The sequence below is a fragment of the Triticum dicoccoides genome, chromosome 6B, assembly GCF_002162155.2.
Source record: "Triticum dicoccoides isolate Atlit2015 ecotype Zavitan chromosome 6B, WEW_v2.0, whole genome shotgun sequence".
Lineage (NCBI taxonomy): Eukaryota > Viridiplantae > Streptophyta > Magnoliopsida > Poales > Poaceae > Triticum > Triticum dicoccoides.
In genome coordinates this window covers 688,789,094-688,797,796 of record NC_041391.1, presented here as the reverse complement: position 1 = coordinate 688,797,796, position 8,703 = coordinate 688,789,094, and the positions used below count along the sequence as shown (strand labels likewise).

The following is an 8,703-nucleotide window of genomic DNA, read 5'->3' as shown; positions in this document are numbered from 1 at the left end:
ATACCGGAGGAACACCTTGTGTGCTATCAAACGTCACAACGTAACTGGGTGATTATAAAGGTGCCCTATAGGTGTCTCCGAAGGTGTTTGTTGGGTTGGCATAGATCGGTATTAGGATTTGTCACTCCGTGTATCGGAGAGGTATTTCTGGGCCCTCTCGGTAATGCTGATCACTATAAGCCTTGCAAGCAATGTGACTAATGAGTTAGTTACGGGATGAAGCATTATGGAACGAGTAAAGAGACTTGCTGGTAATGAGATTGAACTAGGTATGAAGATACCGACGATCAAATCTCGGGCAAGTAACATACCTATGACAAAGGGAACAACGTATGTTGTTATGCGGTTTGACCGATAAAGATCTTCGTAGAATATGTGGGAGCCAATATGAGCATCCAGGTTCCGCTATTGGTTATTGATCGGAGATGTGTCTCGGTCATGTCTACATAGTTCTCGAACCCGTAGGGTCCGCACGCTTAACGTTCGATGACGATATGTATTATGAGTTATGTGTTTTGATGACCGAAGTTTGTTTGGAGTCCCGGATGAGATCACGGATGTGACGAGGAGTCTCGAAATGGTAGAGACATAAAGATTGATATATTGGACGGCTATATTCGGACATCAGAAAGGTTCCGGAGAAGTTCGGGAAATACCGGAGTGCCGGAGGGGTTACCGGAACCCCCCGGGGAAGTAATGGGCCACCATGGGCCTTAGTGGAGAGAGAGGAGGGTGGAAGGGCAGGCCCTGCGCCTCCCTTAGCAGCCTGAATTGGACAAGGGAAGGGGGGGGGGCTTTCCTACTCCCTCTTCCTCTGCATTCCTTTCCCCCTCTCCCGGGAGGTGGACTCCTACTAGGACTTGGAGTCCCAGTAGGACTCCCCTCTCCCGGCGCGTCGTACAGGGGCCGGCCAGCCTCCCGCTCCCTCCTTTATATACGGGGGCAGGAGGGCACCCTAGAACACACAAGTTTCTCTCCCAACCGTGTGTGGTGCCCCCTTCCACCATTACACACCTCGATCATACCGTTGTAGTGCTTAGGTGAAGCCCTGCGCCGGTAGCATCATCATCACCGTCGCCACACCATCGTGCTGACGGAACTCACCCTCGTCCTGAACTGGATCAAGAGCACGAGGGACGTCATCGAGCTGAACGTGTGCTGAACGCGGAGGTGACGTACGTTCGGTACTTTGATCGGTTGGATTGCAAAGACGTTCGACTACATCAACCGCATTACTAAACGCTTCCGCTTTCGATCTACGAGGGTACGTGGACATACTCTCCCCTCTCATTTCTATGCATCAAATAGATAGATCTTGCATGATCGTAGGATTTTTTTTGAAATACTACGTTCACCAACATGAGGATGATGATGGATACAAGGCCTTTGCGAGCGGAGGATGGTGCTTTGTTGGATGAAGTTGTCCACCATGTTTGAAGGGGGTGTCACCATCTGGAAGGATAGTTGATGCGTGCACCCAACCAAGTATCTCATGCCAAATTTGCCTAGAGAACGAACAGCCCGCGAGGAGATGTTGCATCATCTCTGGCTCCTGGTCGCATAGGGCACATAGGTCGTCATCGCTGAGGCGGTGCCGCGCTAGACGCTCCAATGTCCAGCAACGCACTTGCATCGTGAGTCATATGAAGAACGTGATACGTAGTGGTGCCCATGGCTTCCATGTGAGCTTCCAATGGGGATCTTTGCAGGACCCAATGAATAGGGCCTGATAGCATGAGCTGGCAGAGTATTTTCCGGAGGCCGTCCATCTCCAACTGAGGGTGTCATGGCTGGGCGGAAGCTCAATGTGTTCTACACGCCGCCATAGCTTGACGTACTAGATCAAGGCAGTGGGCCCCAGTGCGCCCCTGATGTCTTACACCCAAGATTTGAGGTGGAGAGCATCCCTCACAGTGCGTGATTTTCATTGGCGGCGAGGAACGAGCGAGTGCACAAGGGGGCGATCTTTGCTAGTGATCTACCGTCGATCCAGTGGTCGCTCCAGAATTTGGGCTGGTCCCATTTCCAGCCTACCATGTTATTGTTGTGCTCAAAATGTTCCTTCTGCTCTTCTATCTCATTGTTCTCTTGAAGTACACTCTGCTTCTCTCCTTAAAATACTTTGTTAGAACTATTTTTGAAGAAGCATCGCTGTAGACGAGAATGGAATTGATTTACATTTCAACTGTTATATCCAAAAGACTTTACACATTTGTGTTGATTTAAATACAGTCCCCACCAAACATTGGAAGAATCTACAGACTAAAAGCCCTAGCAAAAAAAGTACTACAAGTTAAAAGTGTATGTACTACCATCTTCAAGATCAAGAACATCTTGCGATCTCAATATAATTCATATCACGTTGTTGCTCTCTGCCAAAGCTTTGCTCCTCCTCCGGATCATCACCAGCCTGACCCGATGAGTTCCATTGATCCGTCCTCAATGCATCGAGCTTCTCTGCAACTTCCTTCATCGACAGACGCTCCTCCCTTATAATGCTCACACACCACATCACGAGGTGCATTACTTATTCCAATGCCCCGGGGGCCATCTCCGCTCTAACCTGGCAGTCAAGGAGCTTGTCGTGTTGGCCGGTTTTCACGACCGTTGCAAATCGAGAGACGGGGCTCATGTCCTCCTTTGGCCCGTCAAAGCAGAGCACCTTCGTCCCTGTGAAGACGCTGAGCACTGATGACCCACAAGTGCAGGGGATCTATCGTAGTCCTTTCGATAAGTAATAGTGTCGAACCCAACAAGGAGCAGAAGGAAATGATAAGCGGTTTTCAGTAAGGTATTCTCTGCAAGCACTGAAATTATCGGTAACAGATAGTTTTGTGATAAGGTAATTTGTAACGGGTAACAAGCAATGAAAGTAAATAAAGTGCAGAAAGATGGCCCAATCCTTTTTGTAGCAAAGGACAAGCCTAGACAAGTTCTTATATAGAGAAAAACGCTCCCGAGGACACGTGGGAATTATCGTCAAGCTAGTTTTCATCACGCTCATATGATTCACATTCGTTACTTTGATAATTTGGTATGTGGGTGGGCCGGTGCTTGGTACTGCCCTTTCTTGGACAAGCATCTCACTTATGATTAACCCCTATTGCAAGCATCCGCAACTACAAAAGAAGTATTAAGGTAAACCTAACCATATCATGAAACATAATGATCCAAATCAGCCCCTTACGAAGCAACGCATAAACTAGGGTTTAAGCTTCTGTCACTCTAGCAACCCATCATCTACTTATTACTTCCCAATGCCTTCCTCTAGGCCCAAACAATGGTGAAGTGTCATGTAGTCGATGTTCACATAACACCAATAGAGGAGAGACAACATACATCTCATCAAAATATCGGACGAATACCAAATTCACATGACTACTTATAGCAAGACTTCTCCCATGTCCTCAAGAACAAACATAACTACTCACAAATCATATTCATGTTCATAATCAGAGGGGTATTAATATGCATATAGGATCTGAACATATGATCTTCCACCGAATAAACCAACTAGCATCAACTACAAGGAGTAATCAACACTACTAGTGACCCACATGTACCAATCTGAGGTTTTGAGACAAAGATCAGATAGAAGAGATGAACTAGGGTTTGAGAGGAGATGGTGCTGGTGAAGATGTTGATGAAGATTGACCCCCTCCCGATGAGAAGATCAATGGTGATGACGATGGTGATGATTTCCCCCTCCCGGATGGATGTTTCCCCGACAGAACAGCTCCGCCAGAGCCCTAGATTGGTTCCGCCAAGGTTCCGCCTCATGGCGGCAGAGTTTCGTCCTGTAAGCTTGCTTGTGATTTTTTCTAGGGTAAAAGACTTCATATAGCAGAAGATGGCACCGGAAGGCTGCCAGGGGGCCCATGAGGCAGGGGGCGCGCCCTAGGGGGGGCACCCCCACCCTCGTGGACAGGGTGTGGGCCCCCTAACATTGATTCTTTCGCCAGTATTTTTTATTAATTCCAAAAATGAATTTCGTGGAGTTTCAGGACTTTTGGAGCTGTGCAAAATAGGTCCCTAATATTTGCTTCTTTTCCAGCCCAGAATTCCAGCTGCCAGCATTCTCCCTCTTCATGTAAACCTTGTAAAATAAGAGAGAATAGACATAAGTATTGTGACATAACGTGTAATAACAACCCATAATGCAATAAATATCGATATAAAAGCATGATGCAAAATGGACGTATCAACTCCCCAAGCCTAGACCTCGCTTGTCCTCAAGCGGAAGCCGATATCAAAAAATATGTCCACATGTTTAGAGATAGAGGTGTCGATAGAATAAAATACGGACATGAGGGCATCATGATCATTCTTATAACAACAACAGATATATATATATATATATATATATATATATATATATGATTTCTTAAGCTTAAGTAATAATCTATTCACAATGTCAAGTATGAATCAGAAACTTCATTGAAAACTAACAACTTATACTCTTGGTCATTGAAGCAATTGCAATTTATCATAATATCGGATGGAGTCAATATAAGAGCTTTTCAGCAAGTCCACATACTCAACCATCATTTAGTCTTTCACAATTGCTAACACTCACGCAATACTTATGGGTATGGAGTTTTAACCGGACATAGAGAAAGATAGGGGCTTATAGTGTTGCCTCCCAACCTTTTACCTCAGGGGTAATGTCATCAATAATAGTTCATGCTAACTTACATCCAATGATATATATATATATATATCAGGATCTTTCCAACACGAGGTGCTTGCCAAAGGATAAAATGTAAAAACAAAAGGTGAAGATCACCATGACTCTTGCATAATGTATAAGACAAAAAGTAAAAGATAGGCCCTTCACAGAGGGAAGCAGAGGTTGTCATGTGCTTTTATGGTTGGGTGCACAAAATCTAAATGCAAAATAACGTCACTTTATATTGCCACTTGTGATATGGACCTTTATTATGCAGTCAATTGCTTTTATTGCTTCCATATAATAAGATCGTATAACGCTTAATTTCTTCACACTAATAAGTCATACATATTTAGAGAGCAATTTTTTTATTGCATGCAATATGACAACTTACTTGAAGGAGCTTACTCAATCCATAGGTTGGTATGGTGGACTCTCATGGGAAAATTGGGTTTAGGGATATTCGGAAAGACAACTAGTAACTATACTTGTGGCAAAGAATTTGGCTAGCATGAGAGGGAAAAGCAAGCTCAACATGTTGGATGATCCATGACAATATGCTTTATTTTGAATATAAGAAAACATAACTCATTACGTTGTCTTCCTTGTCCAACGTCAACACTTTAGTATGTCATATTTTAATGAGTGCTCACAATCATAAAAGATGTCCAAGATAGTATATTTATATGTGAGAACCTCTCTTTCTTTATTACTTCCTATTAATTGCAACGATGACCAAAACTATGTTTGCCAACTCTCAACAACTTTTATTCATCATACTCTTTATACGTGAAGTCATCACTCTCCATAAGATCAATATGATCTCTTTATTTCTTTTTATACTTCTTTTATTTTTATTCCCTCAAGATCATAGCAAAACAGCAAAGCCCTTGACTCAACACTAATCTTTATTATATATAGCTCACGGACTTGATTACATAGAGGGATCATAAAGCAAAACTCAAAACTAAATCATACCAAAACTTTATTCTACTAAATCAAGATATTTCTAAAAGGATCGAACTAAGTAAAGCGGTAAAGATAGGGGTGTGATGGTGATACAATACTGGGGCACCTCCCCCAAGCTTGGAAGTTGCCAAGGGGAGTGCCCATACCCATGTGTTTATGCCTCCTCCGCTGGTGGTGATGATGGAGTTGTTGATGATGTAGGCTTGTCATCTATCTTCCAAGGCATAGGCTCCCCATCATAGAAAATGATCGAGTCTCCGGGATCCTCAAATCTACAGCCAAACTCATCCTCTTGAATCTATATTCATACTCACAGTTTTGGTTTTGCAGGTCATAGATTTGGGCTTGGAGTTGCTCGATTTTCTCATGAAGCTTGAAGATGGTATCCCCAATGTTCTTGGCGTCCAACTTGTTGTTGGTGGTGAACTCCGCGATCATCATGTGGTTAGAGTTGAGTCCGCGTTCCACCATCCCTTGGCACTTGAAAACTTGTTGTTCCATTGCGTCGAGTTTTGTCTCCACACTTCCGGTCCTCCTTGGTCCCTCAACATCACGGATGTGCAACACCCCCTCACGCATCTCAATGGTTTGAGGGTGTTGTAGCACCTCCGCGAGATAGGGGTTGATGACCTTCTCGAAAAACTTGTCCTTGGGGGCGCTTGAAGACGTCATGGTGACCTAGATCTATCAGAAAAACAGCTCGAAACTAAGACAGAGGATATTTGCATGATACGGTGGTCAAAACCTTCGGGAGATTATATAATGAATTTTTACCGACAAAAAGAAGTATCGTGCAAGAAAATGGAGTCCGGAGAGCACACGAGGTTCCCACGAGGCAGGAGGGCGCACCCTCCACCCTCGTGGATGCCTCGTGTCATTCCCGGACTACTTCTTATTTTCCTATTTTCTTAAATATTCCAAAACCAAAAAATTGCTATTAGAACTGCTTTGGAGTCGGTTTACTTACTGTACCACATACCTATTCCTTTTCGGGGTCTGGAACGTTCTGGAAGGTGTCCTTATGTATTCCTCCGGGGTTACGGTTTCAATAACATTAGTTTCAACATTTATTGGATTACCTGAGATATAGTGTTTGATTCTTTGACCGTTCACCACCTACGGATTTGTGCCTTCGAAGTTGTTGATTTTTATGGCACCGGAACGATAGACCTGCTCGATAACGTAAGGGCCTTCCCATTTAGAGAGAAGTTTTCCTGCAAAAAATCTTAAACGAGAGTTGAAAAGCAACACATAATCACCTACATTAAACTCACACTTTTGTATCCTTTTGTCATGCCATCTCTTAACCTTCTCTTTAAACAGTTTGGCATTCTCATAGGCTTGAGTTCTCCATTCATCAAATGAGATAATGTCAAATAACGTCTTCTCTCCGGCAAGTTTGAAGTCATAATTGATCTCTTTAATGGCCCAATATGCTTTATGTTCTAGTTCAAGAGGTAAGTGACATGCCTTTCCATAAACCATTTTATATGGAGACATACCCATAGGAATTTTATATGCAGCTCTGTAAGCCCATAATGGATCATCAAGTTTTTTAGACCAATTCTTTCTAGATCTATTAACAGTCTGTTGCAAAATTAATTTAAGCTCTTTGTTACTCAGTTCTACTTGGCCACTAGACTGTGGGTGATAAGGAGATGCAATTCTATGATTAACATCATACTTAGCAAGCATTTTACGGAAAGCACCATGAATAAAATGTGAACCACTGCTATCTCTTGAGCATGCGTCGGTTTTTCCCTTGAAGAGGAAAGGGTGATGCAGCAAACTAGTGTAAGTATTTCCCTCAGCTTTGAGAACAAAGGTATCAATCCAGTAGGAGGCTCCTCAAAAGTCCCACGCACCTACAAAAACAAACAAGAACCTCGCAACCAACGCGATAAAGGGGTTGTCAATCCCTTCACAGAAACATGCGAAAGTGAGATATGATAGAGATAATATGATAAGATAAATATTTTTGGTATTTTTATGATATAGATTGGAAAGTAAAAGATGCAAATAAAAGTAGATGGAAAACTTATATGATAAAAGATAGACCCAAGGGCCATAGGTTTCACTAGTGGCTTCTCTCAAGATAGCATAATTATTATGGTGGGTGAACAAATTACTATCGAGCAATTGATAGAAAAGTGCATAGTTATGAGAATATCTAGGCATGATCATGTATATAGGCATCACGTCCGCAACACGTAGACTGAAATGATTCTGCATCTACTACTATTACTCCACACATCGACCGACTCCTACCTGCATCTAGAGTATTAAGTTCATAAGAACAGAGTAACGCATTAAGCAAGATGACATGATGTAGAGGGATAAACTCATGCAATATGATATAAACCCCATCTTTTTATCCTCGATGGCAACAATACCATACGTGCCTTGCTGCCCCTGCTGTCACTAGGAAAGGACACCGCAAGATTGAACCCAAATCTAAGCACTTCTCCCATGGGAAGAAAGATCAATCTAGTAGGCCAAACCAAACTGATAATTCGAAGAGATTTGCAAAGATAACCAATCATACATAAAAGAATTCAGAAGAGATTCAAATATTTCTCATAGTTAAACTTGATCATAAACCCACAATTCATCGGATCTCGACAAACACACGGCAAAAAAGAGTTCCATCGAATAGATCTCCAAGAAGAGGAAGGAGAACTTTGTATTGAGATTCAAAGAGAGAGAAGAAGTCATCTAGCTAATAACTATGGACCCGAAGGTCTGTGGTAAACTACTCACAACTCATCGGAGAGGCCTTGGTGGTGATGGAGAGGCCCCCTCCAGTGGAGCACCGACGAAGGCTCCAAGATGGGATCTCGCGGATACAGAAGGTTGCGGCGGTGGAATTAGGTTTTCGTGGTGCTCCTGGATGGTTTCGGGGTACGTAGATATATATAGGAGGAAGAAGTAGGTCAGTGGACGCTCAAGGGGCCCACGAGGCAGGGGGCGCACCCACCCTTACTGGGCACGCCGGCCACCCTCGTGACTGCCTCGCTCGTTGTGCGACATCCACTCCAAGTCCCCTGGTTTGCATTTGTTCCAAA

General features: G+C 43.4%; 1 pseudogene; it reads right to left on the bottom strand.

Moving 5' to 3' along the window:
* Nucleotides 1-2,286: 2,286 nt before the first annotated feature.
* The window catches only part of LOC119321511, a 30,851-nt pseudogene continuing 24,434 nt past the window's right edge, over nt 2,287-8,703 (bottom strand).